The sequence below is a fragment of the Budorcas taxicolor genome, chromosome 23 (assembly GCF_023091745.1).
Source record: "Budorcas taxicolor isolate Tak-1 chromosome 23, Takin1.1, whole genome shotgun sequence".
Lineage (NCBI taxonomy): Eukaryota > Metazoa > Chordata > Mammalia > Artiodactyla > Bovidae > Budorcas > Budorcas taxicolor.
This window is the reverse complement of record NC_068932.1, coordinates 39058078-39076632: the sequence shown is the minus strand read 5'-3', so window position 1 is coordinate 39076632 and position 18555 is coordinate 39058078.

The window sequence follows — 18555 nt, the reverse complement described above, 5'->3', positions numbered from 1 at the left end:
TCTGGCATCATGGTGAGTATTGGATGGTAATGGGTTTTATCCAGGTGTCCCTGGATAAAAGTTTGCAGCCAGTAGCTAATCTTGCATTATTTAGGGTACTGAGAGACAGTGTTACCCTTCAGTTTTGAGGCCTCCTTACTGTCATCCTCATGGCAGTGGGGTCGGCTCATCTATAATCACATGCTAAGGAAACAAAATTGAGGGGTTCCTGAAGGGCCTCCCACTGGCCTCTCCTCTTTCCTGCTTCCACTGAGACTCTTCTGATTGCCTTCTCCATGCAAAGCTGCCAGAAAAGAGTGCATGCAGCGAGAAGTGATGCAACTTGAAATTTCATTCACTGTCATAAGAGAACTTGCTGGGCTTGAACCTTTTCACTGCCCTTCTCAGTATCAAAATCCAAGAGGCAAAGATTTTATGAGAGAAATAATGTAGATTCAAAGTTGAAAAAAAAAAAAAAATCTAGGACACTGAAACTGAGTTGCTTTTCTGCTCCTGGCCTCAGTTTCCTAGTCTGTAATGGAGAGATCATAGTAATAGCTTCCTCTTAGGGTTACTGTCGGAGAAGGCAATGGCAACCCACTCCAGTACACTTGCCTGGAGAATCCCAGGGACAGGGGAGCCTGGTGGGCTGCCGTCTATGGGGTCGCACAGAGTTGGACACTGAAGCAACTCAGCAGCAGCAGCAGCAGCAGCAGCAACAGCAGCAGCAGCAGGGTTACTGTGGAGAGTAAATGAAAGTATTGAAAAACGCTTGGTGCAGGGACTTCCCTGGTGGTCCAGTGGTTAAGATTTCATCTTCCAATGAAGGGGCTGCAGGTTCAATCCCTGGTCAGGGAGCTAAGATCCCATATGCCTCGTGGCCAAAAAACCAAAACATAAAACAGAAGCAATACTATAAAAAATTCAACAAATATTATTAAAAATGGTCCACATAGAGAGGGAGCGGGAAATGCTTGGTGCAATGCCTGGCAGAGAGGAAGCACCTCACATATGTTAATGATAGTCATCATAGCCATTCTACTCCCAGACATGATGTAGGGTCTCTTTCCAGAAATACTCTGTGCTTCCAAGAAAATGTATCTACGTACACATCCACACAGAGAGATGTTACACGTAATGCTCTGCAGCATGCTTGTGTTCACTTAATAAGCTTGGGCATGTTTCCATATTCAAGCATATTGATTTCCCACATTCTTTTTAAATAACTGGGCACTATTTCATTGAATAGGTACCATAATTTATATGACCAAAGGAGAGCATTTAAACTATAATGCTTGAATTATAGTTCAAGAGACACAAGAGACATGGGTTCGGAACCCTGGGTCAGGAAGATTGCCTGGAACTGGGGGACTTCCCTGGAGGTCCAGAGGTTAAGACTCAGCGTTCTCAATGTAAGGCATGCCAGTTTGATCCCTAGTCAGAGAATTAAGATCACACTAGCCAAAAACTAAATTAATAAATAAAATAACCTATTTTGAAGCTCTCTGTAAAATTTTTTTAATTGAAAAAAATTTTAAGTAAAATATATAATTACAAACTTGTCCAGAGTTTCTATATTTGAATATACATGAAAACAACCATTTGAATAATTCAAACATCCTCTACAACATTTACAAAATCTTACAGTTTTGACCCACATTGTGTACCCAGAGTGGTACAGAGAGACAAACTGGAACCTCAGGTCAAGAGTGCTGTAGACTGGTCTGGACATGCCTAATGGGGCCGCTTAAACACTGTGAAGTTGCTATATTTATTCCAGGTTAATTGGGAACAGAATCAAGATTAAAAGAAGTGTAATAGCTGTTTGTTTACACTTTTAACGACAATGTAAAAGGACCAGTGGTTTTAGTGTTATTTTTCCATTTGGCTTCCTGGCACCTCGAAATTCAATCAATGTCCTGCTGTTCAGAGGTATTTTGAAGTGTGCCAAGTCTTAATTGAAGTGGAAGTGCCTGAAACCATAGTTAATACTGTGAGCAACAGGGAGTCGAATTTATGGAGGTAAACTGTTGCTAGCTCTGCATTTCAACTCCTCCTTGGCTCCTGGGGTCCATTTAAATTCTGAGAGTAGACTGGATGGTCGGGAGCTGGGCTGAGCCAGAGCAGCAGCTCTGCTGATTCTGCTGAGCTTCGGGTTACCTTGGAGTATAAGAAAAGAGTCTGCCACGGGGCCCAGGGCGGACCTCGGCCTGACGTGTGAAGCCTACTGAACGCCCTGGGCACTGCACTGAGAGCTGGAGAGGCAGTGGACTGAAGAACGAGACTGGCTCCCTGTCCTGGGAGACTCCAGTCTGCGTGTATGCTAAGTCGCTTCAGTCGTGTCCAACTCTGTGTGACCCTATGGACTGCAGACCACCAGGCTTCTCTGTCCGTGGGATTTTCCAGGCAAGAGTACTGGAGCCGGTTGCCATTTCCTACTCCAGGCAATCTTCCTGACCCCGTGTTCGAACCCATGTGTCTTGTGTCTCTTGCATTGACAGGCAGATTCTTTGCCACTGTGCTACCTGGGAAGCCCTGGAACCAATATTGTACCAGTTGATTCAAGGCAGAATCATCAATGAGTGCTAAAACCACTGGTAAAATAATGTTGGGGGAAAGGATATTTACATCCACTCAAATGATCACATCATGAATTACTTAATAATTACAAACAGTGAGAAGTGTCTTTCCAAAGGAGAAATCTGGTGGACATCTTCACCAGTTATCTTCTTCAGTCTTCTTTAATGTGGCCAGTAATGGGTCAAATCAACACCAGGTAGCTTCTAATGGGATATGTTGAGGACACAGCATCACCTATGAGGAATTCCTACCAAAAATATTCAACCTGAATATAACTATGAGAAAATAATGAAATAAATCCAAATTGAGGGCCTGAACATTTTAAAAGTATCAATGTAATTGAAGAAGAAATAGAATTGTGACAAATTTGTACTTGAAAGCAGAAGTGAATGGGAAAGACTCAGCCTAGCTCAAACTACCCCTTAACTTAAAGGAGTAGAGATTGGATGAGGGGAGAGGAAACATATGGATAGAGAAACCTGGGGGTGGGCAATGCGCTAATTCTTAGGTGGGGTGGTAAGTATTCACTTTATTATCCTTGACACTTGTCATATATATTACATTCTTTAGTATATGTTACATATGACATCATATTTTAAAATGGCACTTTGGTGATGACCTAGAGGGGTAGGATGAGGGGGTGGGAGGGAAGCTCTTAGAAAGGTGGGATATATGTATACATACAGGTGATTCATGCTGTTATACAGCAGAAAGTAACACAACACTGTAAAGTAATTACACTCCAATTTAAAAAAATTTTTTTCTTAAGTGGAGAAGCAGTAAAAAATGTTCAACTTAAAAAAAAAAAAAAAAGGCATTTTAGTTAGGGCAAGTCCTGAAGTCCCAAATTCTACTTTTGGCCTATTTTCTCTAATGAGTGAAAGTGAAAGTGAAGTCGTGTCCAACTCTGCAACCCCATGGACTGTAGCCTACCAGGCTCCTCTGTCCATGGAATTTTCAGGCAAGAATACTAGAGCGGGTTGCCATTCCCTTCTCCAGGGGATCTTCCCCACCCAAGGATCGAACACGGGTCTCCCACATTGCAGGCAGACGCTTTACCATCTGAGCCACCGGGGAAGCACTTCTCTAGCTAGACCTAGTCCCCAAACAGAAGGCAATGGCCGGTAAGTGAGAGGCCGAGGAATCACTGACTGCTCCAAACCCCATGGCAGAGAAAGGAGGTAAGGTGGGCTGCATGGGTACTGCCCCTCTTGTCCGTGTTGGTTGGACCCTGAGGCCCGCTTACAGGTTCTGAAGTCTAGTTCTTACCCCAGAACTTAGATTTGAGTGTCAGACTTTGCAATCGTGATAAGAGGAAAAGTCAGCTTTCACGCAGATCCATCATCAGGGAGAAATACAGCCAGTGGCAAGAGCGAGGGAGCCAAGTGCAGAGCTGGTGCAGGTCTGGAGGAGAAAGGGGAAGGGAGGAGAGGTGGTTTGGTCATGTGCTCTTGGGCAGAGAGCAGGCCTGCCCTTTCCTACTCCTGCTATCGTTTCACAGGAAGGGACAGAGGCAAGAGCCACACTCCACCCGAGGTCCCTTTAACTGAGTAACTGTCCACTGGCAGGTGTGGCCCATCTTGAGTTCCAGAGAAACTCCTCTTGACCTTGGTGGAATCAGGCGTAGGGCCAGAGGAGGACAGCAAGGACACTGAATTCCTTCTCTTGGAGGACAGTCCACTCCAAAGAGAGTGGACTTATAATATTTTACAAGTGAAATTGACAGAGTTCTGGAGGCTTCATAAATGTTACATGGCTTCCTTTCCCTTCTCCTCCAGGAGCACACAGTCCCCTCTGTCCAAGCCTTTCAGATGGTGAGAAGTATTGTCACCCTTGCTCCCCAATGGGTCAGCCGGCGGGGACAGAGCTCCCTCTGCTGGCTCACACGCTGGAGACTTCCAGATGTTGAACTGAATCCTTCCTATGTGACATCAACTGCAAATAATTGTCATCATAACAATCTGTAACAACTTTTTTATTATCTAGTACAAGTATCTATTGCTGTAGAAGAATACTCTAATATAAAGTATAGCAAGGACTCTGGAATCAGTTCAGAACCTGTAACAGTGACCTATGTCTTAATTTCTGAGCCTCAGTTTTCTCATCTGTACAATGGGTATAATGATACTGGATTAGGATCCAGTTAGCAAAACAGAAATTACATTAGTTGGTTTAACAAAGAGAAGTTGGGGGAACTTGTTACACATGTTGGAGGACTAAAAAAGACAAAAATAGGTATTTTGAAGCTACAGAAAATAAGCACAAGCGGCAGCTACCATTCCTTTGGTGGAGAGAAGAGGTTGGGGTTTTCGGAACTGCCTCAGTCATCTATTGCTACTCAACAAATCGCCTCAAAGCTTAGAGACTTCACATTGGTTGGTTGGCTGGACAGATCTTCTGTGGGTCTCACCCGGGCTCACTTGTGCTGCAATCTTTTGCTGGAATGCAGGCTGAGACATGCTGAGGGGTTGGCCTGTCTCTCTCTCTCTGTCTGTTCATCCTCAGGGAAGGCTGACTTGCTATAGTCCACAGGGTCGCAGAGTCCAACACGACTGAGCAACGGAACAGCATATTGGTGATGGTGGCAGCACCAGCCCAAAAAAATGAGGCCCAAAGCGCAAGTTCTGATCCATCCTCCTGTTAATTGATATCCCACCGACCATAGCAGATCACTTGGCCTAGCCCGAGTTATGGTGGAGGGGACTCCACGAGGGCACTGACCTCACGAGGTTATCATCCATCAAGGGTCACTGGTGTAACAGTTGATCACAAGGACCTATGGGATCTCCAGCTACTGCTCAGAACCTTGGAGGAGGGCCCTCATGGAGCTGGCATGTAGACAGCTGAAAAGTGGGTACTACCCAGCCATGCTGGGAATGTGGAAAGAAGTTGGAAATTGGAACCATCTGCTGTTCCCAGCAAGCAAATAGGAAGAAGTCCCTTCTGCCTTCCACACTCCCCCCTTGTGGCCCTTTTTTGGCCAGCTGTGAGAGAAGAGCTGGAGCTTGCAGGCTCCCAGCCCTGGCGTGGATCACAGAGCCAGGGCGGAAGGTGGGCACTGAAACAGTTCCTCCCTTCCCTGGCAGGTGTGGTGAAGACGGGCACTGTCTGCACAGCCCAGATGAAATGTTCGATTATGAGTAACTATTTTTAAGATGCATTTTGGCCACGAGGCACGTGGGATCTTAGTTCCCCATTGTTGTTGTTCAGTCGCTAAGTCATGTTTGACGCTTTGTGACCCCATAGACTTCAGCATGCCAGGCTTTCCTGTCCTTCACCATCTCCCTCAGTTTGCTCAAACTCATGTCCACTGAGTCAGAGATACCATCCAACCATCTCTTCCTCTGTGGCCACCTTCTCCTCCTGCCTTCAATCTTTCCCAGCATCAGGGTCTTTTCCAATAAGTCGGTTCTTCACATCAGGTGGTGAAAATATTGGAGCTTCAGCATCATTCCTTCCAATGAATAGTCATTGACTGATTTGATCTCCTTGCTCTCCAAGGGACTCTCAAGAGTCTTCTCCAGCATCACAATTCGAAAGCATCAATTCTGATGCTCAGCCTTCTTTATGGTCCAACTTTCACATCCATACCAGGGATCAAACCCATGCCCCCTGCATTGGAAGGCGAAGTCTCAACCACTGGACTGCCAGAGAAGTCCTGGAGATAACTATTTTTATGTTTTTAATTCTTTTTCCATCTTTCTTGAGCACAATTGCTAAACTCTCACTGTACTAAACTGCACTGTGCGAAACTCTCACTGTACTAAGTACCACACAGTGAGATAAAATTTAGAGACAGCTGGTTTTTGTTTTATCACAGTTTTGTGGCCCTCATCCATAAATGCCATGACATTTATCATCTCAAGTTTCCCAGGTGGCTCTAGTGGTCAAGAATCGGCCTGCCAGTGCAGAAGGTACAAGAGACATGGGTTCAATCCCCGAGTCAGGAAGATCCCCTAGAGAAGGGCATGGCAACTCACTCGAGTATTCTTGCCTGGAAAATTCCGTGGACAGAGGAGCCTGGCGGGCTACAGCCCACGAGGCCGTGGAGAGATGGACATGACTGAGCAAAACACAGGCTATTTATCATCTCAGGCCAGAGTGTGTCAGGAACCAGGACTGTTATAGCAGTTCACAGAGCATCTGAGTGGATTTTTCAAACATGTAAGACACTGGTCTTGAGAACTACACTTTTCAGTTGCAAAAGCAGGGTTTATTAAGAGAGGAAAGATTTCCTGAGGTCTCAGAGACCAAGAGCCTGGAGGACTCAGAATACAGAGCTCATACCAAAAGGCACAGAGAGGAACGGAAGCCATGAGGTCTCTGAAATAGTTTTCTTGTTTTGTTTTTTTCCTGCTCCAAAGAGATGGTAGTGACAAACTACAGGAGAGAAAGAATCAGAGGGGCTTAAATGGATCTGATATGTGGGGCTGCAGGAGAGGCCCTGTAGTCTGGCCTTACCAGGAGTCATAAGGGTTTCCACAAATGGCCATGGGAATGTCAAGGATAGATTTACTTATTCTGTCTCAAAAAGCCAGGAACAGCCTCATATCTGCAAGACACAGACAACACTCAAACTGGGAAACTGAAATGAATCAGGGATCTATTTACGAAAGTGTGGGCAGGGTTTAGTAACAGCCACAAGGAGGAGTTGCTACAGTAGCCTAGTACTAATAATAACTGGGTGCTATCAACTACCACTTTTAGGCCTGACGGAGCAAGAAGGAGGACCAGTTACTACAACCTGGTGAGCTGTATGTTGAAGACTGCTGGTTATGTTTTAGGGGACATGACCAGCTGAGGGTAGCAACCCAGTGGGTAGAAAGTTGTGGGAATAAATACTGTCTTTTCTTTCTTTCAACCTCTTAATACAAGGGTTGCTAGATTACATGGGAAATACCTATGCTAAAATATTGCTGAAATTCAAATTTAACTGGGTGTCTTGTATTTTATCTGGCAAGACTAGCCAGTACTCCCCATTGGCTGAACCAAGACAGAAGCCAGAGCCCAGGACAAGCTATTGATGCAATCATGGGTCCCTTTGGGTTTTATTTTGTAGTCAATAGGGATAGTGGTAGATTTTCAGGAAAAGGATAAATATTAAGTAATACTTTACTTAATATTCACAGCAACACTACTTGTGAGAGTATAGTGAATGTGTTAGTCACTCAGTGTGTCCCCTCTTTGCAACCCTATGGACTGTAGCCTGCCAGGTTCTGCTGCCCACGGAATTCTCCAGGCAAGAATACTGAAGTAGGTAGCCATTCCCTTCTCTAGGGGATCTTCCCAACCCAGGGATCGAACCAGGGTCTCCAGTATTGCAGGCAGATTCCCAACCATCTGAGATACCAAGAAAGCCTATGGTGGTGAAGTCGCTCAGTCATGTCTGACTCTTTGCAACCCCGTGGACTGTAACCTACTAGGCTTCTCCGTCCATGGGATTCTCCAGGCAAGAATACTGGAGTGGGTTGCCATTTCCTTCTCCAGGGGATCTTCCCGACCCAGGGATCGAGCCCAGGTCTCCCGCATTGGAGGCAGACGCTTTAACCTCTGAGCCACCAGGGAAGCCCCCCCAAGTGATAGCATAAAATGCACATTAATGAAAGAATGAATAAACTGCAATGGTCACAAAGTGGAATGTAACACAGCAGCGAAAATAAACTGAAGACACAAACAACAACATGGATTTTTTTTTGGTTGTTAACCATCTCAGTTTATTGGTATCTGGATTTTTTTATAAAAACATCTTAAATAAAAACAGCTAAACAAAAAAATAAAGTATATTTAACTTATGTAGGGTACATGTCTTAAATTTAATGTACATATTATTTCTTTTATATACATATTGTCTTATGTTGATATCCTAACCAATCCTGAATAATCATTGGAAGGACTGTTGCTGAAGCTGAGACTCTAATACTTTGGCCACCAGATGAGAAGAGCCGACTCATTGGAAAAGACCCTGAGGCTGGGAAATAATTGAAGGCAAAAGGAGAAGAGGGCACCGGAGGATGAAATAGTTAGATGGCATCACTGACTCAATGGACATGAATTTGAGCAAACTCTGGGGGACAGTGGAGGACAAAGAAGCCTGGCATGCTACAGTTCATGGGGTCACAAACAGTCAGACAAAACTAGACAATGGAACAATAAGAAGTGTTTTTAAAAATTGCATTTATTTATTAATTTTGGCCGTGCTGGGTCTCTTGCGTGGGCTTTTCTCCAGTTGCAGAGAGCGGGGGCTACCCTCTAGCTGGGGTGCGTGGGCTTCTCACCACGGCGGCTCCTCCGGTGGGGAGCACGGGCTCTAGGGCTCTTGGCTTCAGAAGCTGTGGCTTGTGGGCTCAGTAGCTGCAGCTCCTGGACTCCAGAGCACAGGCTCAGTAGTTGTGGCGCACAGGTTTAGCTGCTCCAAGGCATGTGGGATCTTCTCAGATCAGGGATTGAACCCGTTTCTTCTGCATTGGCAGATGGATTCCTAAGCACTGAGCCACAGGGAAGCCCAACAATTATTTTTAACACAATTATTATATTCCAGATTCATTCTCAACCTCTATGTATCACTAAGTAGGAAGTTTTGTGTTACCATACAGTTTATTGTCAGTAGAATAATTTTCTTTACATGATTGCCTCTTGTGCATTTTTAGCATATTTTTGTGATGGTATAATTATTATGTAGTCAAGTAACTATGACAATAGATGGGGAAACAGTGGAAATAGTGACAGATTTTATTTTGGGGGGGCTCCAAAATCACTGCAGATGGTGACCACGGCCATGAGATTAAAAGATGCGTACTTCTTAGAAGATAAGTTATGACCAACCAAGAGAGCATATTGAAAAGCAGAGATATTACTTTGTCAACAAAGGTCCGTCTAGCACAGATGTGTATAACGGACTTTTGGACTCAGAGGGAGAGGGAGAGGGTGGGATGATTTGGGAGAATGGCATTGTAACATGTATACTATCATGTAAGAATCGAATCGCCAGTCTATGTCCGACGCAGGATACAGCATGCTTGGGGCTGGTGCACGGTGATGACCCAGAGGGATGTTATGGGGAGGGAGGTGGGAGGGGGGTTCATGTTTGGGAACGCATGTACACCCGTGGTGGATTCATGTCAATGTATGGCAAAACCAATACAGTATTGTAAAGTAAAATAAAGTAAAAAAAAAAAAAAAAAAAAAAAAGGTCCGTCTAGTCAAGGCTATGGTTTTTCCAGTAATCATGTATGGATGTGAGAGTTGGACTATAAAGAAAGCTGAGCACCCAAGAACTGATGCTTTTGAACTGTGGTGTTGGAGAAGACTCTTGAGAGTCCCTTGGACTGCAAGGAGATCCAAGTCATCCATCCTAAAGATCAGTCCTGGTTGTTCATTGGAAGGACTGATGTTGAAGCTGAAACTCCAATACTTTGGCCACCTGATGTGAAGAGCTGACTCATTTGAAAAGACCCTGATGCTGGGAGGGACTAGGGGCAGGAGGAGAAGGGGACGACAGAGGATGAGATGGCTGGATGGCATCACCGACTCGATGGACATGAGTTTGGTTAAACTCCGGGAGTTTGTGATGGACAGGGAGGCCTGGCATGGTGCAGTCCATGGGGTTGCAAAGAGTCAGACATGACTGAGCGACTGAACTGAACTATTAAAAAATCAAGCTATAAAGTAGTTCTATTATATCCCCAAATCTCCACAAACTCTCCTGTAGTCAACTCCTCCTCCAGCCCTCGACCTCTGGCAACCACTTACCTGTCTTCCATTCCTACGGTTTTGTCTTTTTCAGAATTTCATATAAATGGAGTCACACAGCATGTAGACTTTGGAACCTGGCTTCTTTTGAATGAAAGAATAAAGCGTAATGCATTTGAGATTCATTCCTGTTGTCGCATGCAAATTTCATTCCTTTTCATTGTTAAGTGGGATTCCACTGTACAAATAGTGTGTCAGTTTATTCAGAAGTTTAAGGACATTTAGGATATATATCAATCAGGACTGATAAGTGTCAATCCCCAGAAAAGCAGATCCAGTAAGATACACATGCGTGTGTGTGTGTGTGTGTGTACACATCTCTCTCTCTTGCTCAGTTGTATGTGACTCTTTGTGACTCTGTGGACTGTAGCCCACTAGGGTCCTCTGTCCATGGAATTCTCCAGGCAAGCATACTGGAATGGGTTGCCATTCTCTTCTCCAGGGCATCTTCCTGACCCAGGAATTGAACCTAGGTCTCCCACATCGAAGGCAGACTGATTACCATATGGGCCACTAGGGAAGCCTGTATACACACATATCTATGTATATGTATTTATACATATAATACATGCATATATACATCTATAGATGCATATATATATCTATGCCTATCTATATCATCTGTATCAATATCTGTATCTGTGTTTATCAAGAAAAAGAATTCATTCTGAGAAATTAGTTCATATGAGTGTGAGACAAGTCCAAAATCTGAAGAGTAGGCCAGCAGTCTGGAGACACAGGCAGGACTTTTATGCTACATTTTCAAGGCAGAATTTCTTCTTCTCTGGGAAACGTCAGTGATGCTCTTTAGACCTTCAAATGATTTAATGAGGCCCACCTGCATTATTGAAAATAATCTCCTTTACTTAGTAAACTGTAAATGATAGTCACATGTACAAAAATATCCCCATAGCAGCATCTGGACTAATGCATGGCCAAACAACTGGGCGCTGCTGTCTAACCGAGTTGGCATAAAATTGTCACAAGATATGCCCAGTGTTTGGTGACTATGAACACAGCTCTATAAACATTCCTGATAAAGGTTTTGTGTGGGTATAAACTTTCATTTCACTTGAGTAAATAAATCAGAGTGGGATAGCTGGATCATATAGTAATTTTTATGTTTAATTTTATAAGTAACTGCCAGATTGTTTTCCAAAGTGATTAGAGGTGAGAAATTAAGGTAGAGTCTCTTAACTGATGATTGTGTTCAAGTTAGGGTCCTGATCTAACAGACCTGAGATGGGGGAGTTGAAGGACTATACGAAAGAGCATCATGTTAAGAACTCTGGAGAACCTAACAGACCCTGGTCCCCACTGTCACAGACCACAGACTTGAGGACCCTTTTCATCAGATCAGAGGTTGGTGACTTTTTGAAATTGTTTCTAAATGACTTTGCACGCAGCAGAGGCTGAGATTGCTATGGGCTGGTTTTTCAACGTGTCTATGTTCCTCATTTGTCTGATTTTAATTTAGATCAGCCTTTTGCTACATGTTTTAGTTGCTTGATTTTACAAAAAGTAAAGGCCTTTCATCATTTACAGCACCCTATTAGGTCTAAGGCTTAGCATTGGGGAGGGGAAGGTTAATTTTTCCATTGGTGCAACCATGTTGATGCTGTATTTTCTTTGTAGATGAATTCTAATTTTTATCAGCTCTATCTACGTAGTTTTTAAAATATCAATGTGTATACACACATATCTATGTATACACATTTATACGTATAATACATGCATATATACATCTATAGATGTATATCTATAGATGTATAGATGTTTCCCGGCTTGTCAGGAAACCAGAAATTCTGGAACCTCTTCCATTTCCTCTTCCCAGAATCATCCATTTTCAGTATTTACTCCCTATCTTTAAATAGCTTGACTATATTTCCATTTCCCGTTCCTCAGTTTTAGGTATTATCTATTGACTTCGGCCATAAAAGATAAGAATTTATCTTTCACCCCTCATCTACCATACAAACACATATTTTGCTGTAATATAATTTTGGTTAAATCAATTTTCAGTGTCTTTATTATTATGACCATGTAAATGTTATGCACAGCTGAGCCAAACAATACAATTACTTCTCCTCTCCAATGTAACTTCCTTTTCATGGAGTTGGGAAATGTCTTATTTTTCTGTTCACTTGGTTTTTCATGTACTTATTTACATTATCTCCCAATTCTGTCTCAGTTGTTTGCTCTCCTTTCAGTAAGAGTAAACAAACTAGGTATTAATTACATTCCATCTTCTTGAAAAAATCTCTCTCAGACTCTTTTTAAAAGACTGCAGTAAAATTGACACAGCAAAGCTTACGCCGGATGCCATTTTTAAGTGTACAGCTCAGCGGCATTAAGCACAGTCATTTTAGACAACCATCAGCTCCATCCATTGCTGCCACATTCTCATCATCTCAAACTGAGACTCCGTGCCCATTAAACACCAGCGTCCTCCCCAAACCCCCAGCCCTCACCCTTCTGCCTGCTCTCTGAATTCAACTATTCTAGGCCCCTCCTGTAAGTGGAACCATACAACATTTGCCCTTTGTGACTGGCTTATTCCACTTAGCAGGATGCCTTTAAGGCTCATCCATGTTGTAGCATGTGTCGGAATCGCCTTCCTTTTTAAAGCTGAATAATAATTTCATTGCACGTATAGGCCACATTTTGTTCACGCATCCATCCATCAGTGGGCACGTGTGTTGCCTCCACCTTTCGGCTGTTGTAATGCTGCTATGAACACGGGTGTATGGTTTCTCTTTGAGATCCTACTTTTAATTTCTCGGGGGTATATATTCAAAAGTGGAGTTCTTGACTCATGGTAATTCTGTTTTTAATTCTGAGGAACTGCCATACTGTTTTCCACAGTGGCTGCACCATTTTACAATCCCATTGACAGGGCCCAAGGGTCCCAATTTCTGCTCATCGTCACCAACACTTATTATTTACTTTTTCTGGCATTTTCCATAGTATCCATCCAAGTGGGTTTCGGGTAGGAGCCTTTCCTCTTGACTGATCTTTTAAGGTTGTTTCTTTGATTTTTGTCATGTGTTTTTGTCCTCTCATATTCTCAGCCCTCCTTCCTTACCCTCCCTAGGGGACACTTTCTCTCACCTCAGACCTCAGTTACACCTACAGATTTTTTACTCGGGGAGCTAGGCTGGGTCCCTGAGCTCTCGACTTCCATATCCATTTGAATGCTGGGCAGCTTTAAATATATGTGCAATCACTGAGAGCAAAACCAAACGCATTTTCCCTAAAACCCGCTCTTCCTGTGTTTCTGACTCAGTGAAAGAATTCACCATCTGGGAAGACAGGCAAGCCATTAACACGTGGAGTTAGCTTGTTTTTTTTTTTTTTTTTACCCTTCTCCCACCTTACTGCCATCCTGTTATCTTGTATCCATAACATTGTCTTTTTCATTGCTACTGCCTCAGTTCAGTTCAGTTCAGTCGCTCAGTCGTGTCTGACTCTTTGCGACCCCACGAATCGCAGCACGCCAGGCCTCCCTCTCCATCACCATCTCCCGGAGTTCACTCAGACTCACGTCCATCGAGTCAGTGATGCCATCCAGCCATCTCATCCTCTCTCGTCCCCTTCTCCTCCTGCCCCCAATCCCTCCCAGCATCAGAGTCTTTTCCAATGAGTCAACTCTTTGCATGAGGTGGCCGAAGTACTGGAGTTTCAGCTTTAGCATCATTCCTTCCAAAGAAATCCCAGGGATGATCTCCTTCAGAATGGACTGGTTAGATCTCCTTGCAGTCCAAGGGACTCTCAAGAGTCTTCTCCAACACCACAGCTCAAAAGCATCAATTCTTCGGCACTCAGCCTTCTTCACAGTCCAGCTCTCACACCCATACATGACCACTGGGAAAACCTAAATCTACTCATTGTAACTCCTTTTCTTTTACTTGTTGAAATTTAGCCCAGAAGCTCAGCCTGAAATCTTTCATCCCTGTGATAATCTAGACACCTGCTTGAGTCTTCCTGCTCCAGTATAGGCCTGATACTACTCCTCTACTTAAAACCTTGGAACATATGTGGAAGAGAACCCTGGTGGTGCAGTGGTAAAGACACAAGAGACCCAATCCCTGGGTCAGAAAGATCTCCTGGAGTAAGAAATAGCAACTTACTCTACTTGATCCAGTATTCTTGCATGGAAAATCCCATGGACAGAGGAGCCTGGTAGGCTACAGTCCATGGGGTCGCAAAGAGTCGGACACTACTGAGCGACTTCACTTTCTTTTTTTCTAACCGATCCAGTATTCTTGCCTGGAGAACCCCAGGGATGGGGTTGCACAGAGTTGGACATGACTGAAGCGACTTAGCAGCAGCAGCTACTCAATCCAGTATTCTCGCCTGGAGAATCCCAGGGACAGAGGACTTGGCAGGTTACAGTTCAAGGGACTGCCAAGAGTCAGTCACGGTTGAGTGACTGAGCACAGAGGGACGGAGAATAGATGGATTCTTCTAGGGAAAAGCAGAAAGGGGAAGACTAACCCTATGATGCGAACTTCTCATGAAGATAACAGTTTTGTACTGACAACAGGCATAAACTAGAGAGCCCAGAAACAAACCTGTGCATGTCAGAAACTCTGGCACAGGACTCTGGTAACCACGAAGGTACCTTACTCAAAATTCCCTCCAAGAGAACCAGGGCTCGGAGCACAGTTAGTAGACAACCTCTTGGTCTCGCCCAGATTAGAAGACAGCAACTTTATAGCCACTGCGGCATTCGTGCAGAGACCATGCTCTCGCCCAAGGCTGCTTTGAGCCAGGGGCTGAGACAGCAGAGGTACAGGGGTCGAGCCGTTTCTGTCTGACATGGGTCTCCACTAACAGGCAAACTTTCCTCTAAGGGTCTCCAGTGACCTCATCAACATTAGCTCCGAGTTGCACCAAGTTGGAGGCAATTCCTAGCCAACCCTCCTTGCCCACTTTCCTTTTCACACGTGTCCAACATGTATTATGGGATTTTTGCCTATTCCTGTTCTATTTCACCCTTCACAAATTTTCCTTCAATGCCTCTCTTGATCTTCTAAGGACCCAAATTACATGATGACACAAGGAGCATATCAGATCAAATGGGAAACACTGTGTGGAACTGTTCAATGAATGGAACTTTAAAATAATGATTATAAATGTGGAAGAATATGAAATTGGATCCCTACCCTATATTTGTATAAAATTTTAACTCCAGGTAGATTAATGACTTAAATTTCAAATATTAAGTTTAAAAACTTTTAGTAGATTCCATGGATGAATATCTTTTAGAATCTGTGATTTAGAAGTTGAGGTAGGAAAATATTTCTTAAACAAGACACACACACACACACTCCAAACAGATTTGACCGCTTTAAAATTAAGCACTTTTGGGACTTCCCTGGTGGTCTAAAGGTTAGGAATCTGTGCTTTCACTGCTGAGGGTATGGGTTTAATCCTTGGTCCAGGAACTAAGATCTCAGAAGCCACTAGGTACTGCCAAAAATAAATAAATAAATAATTTTTAAAATTAAGCACTTTTGTTCATTAAAGGCATTTAAAGAGCTTATAAACTGGGAGAAGATATTTGCAATATATATAACTGAGAAAGGATCAGCATCAAGAATTCCTTAAAATCAATGAAAAAAAGCATATATAACCTAATAGGGAAATGGACAAAAGATGTAAACAGGCATTTTTCAGAAGAGGAAACATATGGCTATGAAATATGAAGAGACAATCTTATTGATTATTAAATGCAAATTAAGTCCAAACTGAGCTAACATTTTGATTGATAAGTGTAAAAAGTCTGACAAAGCAAGTGTTGAAGAAGTTATGGATCCACTCATAAAACCTCCTATATAGTGCAAATCTGTGTATCCCCTTGGGAAAAAACGTTTGACATTATCTTCTAAAACTGAATATTCACTACCCCATGATTCAACAAAACTAATTTTACATATAGACTCAAACAAACCAAAGAGAGCTCTTGTAAATCTGTAACAGAAGAATACAAAAATGTTCATAGCAGCATTGCTCACAATAGCAAAAACCTAGAAGAAACCCAAATGTCCATTCATGAGAAATCAGACAAAATCTGGTACGTTCACCAGCTGGAATCTTATACAAGAGTGAAAATGAATGAACTAAATACATACAATATGGCTGAATCTTACAGTGTAGTGTATGAATTTCATACAGTATATGAAAAAAGCTCAAAAAGATACAAAGACACCATTTCCCCTCTCCCACTCTGTAATAGACTTTATTTCTGAGCAGTTTTAAGGTCCATCACTTCATGGGAAATAGATGGGGAAACAGTGGAAACAGTGTCAGACTTTATTTTGGGGGGCTCCAAAATCACTGCAGATGGTGACTGCAGCCATGAAATTAAAAGACACTTACTCCTTGGAAGGAAAGTTATGACCAACCTAGACAGCATATTGAAAAGCAGAGACATTACTTTGCCAACAAAGGTCCATCTAGTCAAGGCTATGGTTTTTCCAGTGGTCATGTATGGATATGAGTGTTGGACTGTGAAGAAAGCTGAGCGCTGAAGAATTGATGCTTTTGAACTGTGGTGTTGGAGAAGACTCTTGAGAGTCCCTTGGACTGCAAGGAGATCCAACCAGTCCATCCTGAAGTAGATCAGTCCTGGGTGTTCATTGGAAGGACTGATGCTGAAGCTGAAATTCCAATACTTGGCCACCTCATGCGAAGAGTTGACTCATTGGAAAAGACCCTGATGTTGGGAGGGATTGGGGGCAGGAGAAGGGGACGACAGAGAATGAGATGGCTGGGTGGCATCACCGACTCGATGGACATGACTTTGAGTGAACTCTGAGAGTTGGTGATGGAGAGGGAGGCCTGGCGTGCTGTGATTCATGAGGTCGCAAAGAGTTGGACACGACTGAGCCACTGAACTGAACTGAAGGTTATAGAAAAATGGTGCAGAAAGCACAAAGTTCCGATACATCCTTTCTCTACCACACAATTTTCCCTATTGCTGCTGCTGCTGCTGCTAAGTCGCTTCAGTCATGTCCGACTCTCAGGCTCCCCCGTCCCTGGGATTCTCCAGGCAAGAACACTGGAGTGGGTTGCCATTTCCTTCTCCACCCCTATTGCTACTATCTTGCATTTATGTGGTACATTTGTTGCACACAATGGGCCAATGTTGACATATGATTATCCACTAACAGTTCATAGTCCACGTTAGCATTCACTGTGTTGTACACTCTGGGACCCACCATTACAATACCACACAGAATAATTTCACCACTGGGGTAAAAATGACCTGTGCTCCACCTGCTGCTGCTAAGTTGCTTCAGTCCTGTCTGACTCTGCTGCTGCTACTGCTGCGAAGTCACTTCAGTTGTGTCCGACTCTGTGCGACCCCATAGACGGCAGCCCACCAGGCTCCCCTGTCCCTGGGATTCTCCAGGCCAGAACACTGGAGTGGGTTGCCATTTCCTTCCCCAATGCATGAAAGTGAAAAGTGAAAGTGAAGTTGTTCAGTTGTGTCAGACTCTTAGTGACCCCATGGACTGCAGCCTACCAGGTTCCTCCATCCATGGGATTTTCCAGGCAAGAGTACTGGAGTGGGGTGCCATTGCCTTCTCTGGTCCGACTCTATGTGACCCCTTAGACGGCAGCCCACCAGGCTCCCCCATCCCTGGGATTCTCCAGGCAAGAACACTAGAGTGGGTTGCCATTTCCTTCTCCAATGTGTGAAAGTGAAAAGCGAAAGTGAAGTCCCTCAGTCGTGTCTGACTCTTAGTGACCCCATGGACTGCAGCCCACCAGGCTCTTCCGCGGTGGGATTTTCCAGGCAAGAGTACTGGAGTGGGGTGCCATTGCTTCGGGTTACATGTGCTTTAATTTGCTCCACCTATTCATCCTCATCTCTTGCAACCATTCTTTTTTTTTTTTTAACCAGTCCTGCCAATACTTTGGTTATAGTCCAGTGAAACTCAGTTCAGAACTGTAAGATAATACATTCCTGTCGTTTTAAGCCACTAAGACTGTTAGAGGCATAGATCCATGATGAACTGCATTATGATAAATACAGTCCTGTACCCAGGTCCAGTTAAGAGAATAAATCCCTTGAATAGCTTTTTGTGGACTAGAAGACAAAGCCCAAACTCCTCAGCCTGGTGGCAATCCTTAACATGGTTCTATAAACCCCCTGCTCTTCTTGTCACCTTATCCGATGAGTGAACGGATGGAGAGATCTTCGAAACTTGCAAAGCAATTTTCCCTGGGGCTTCC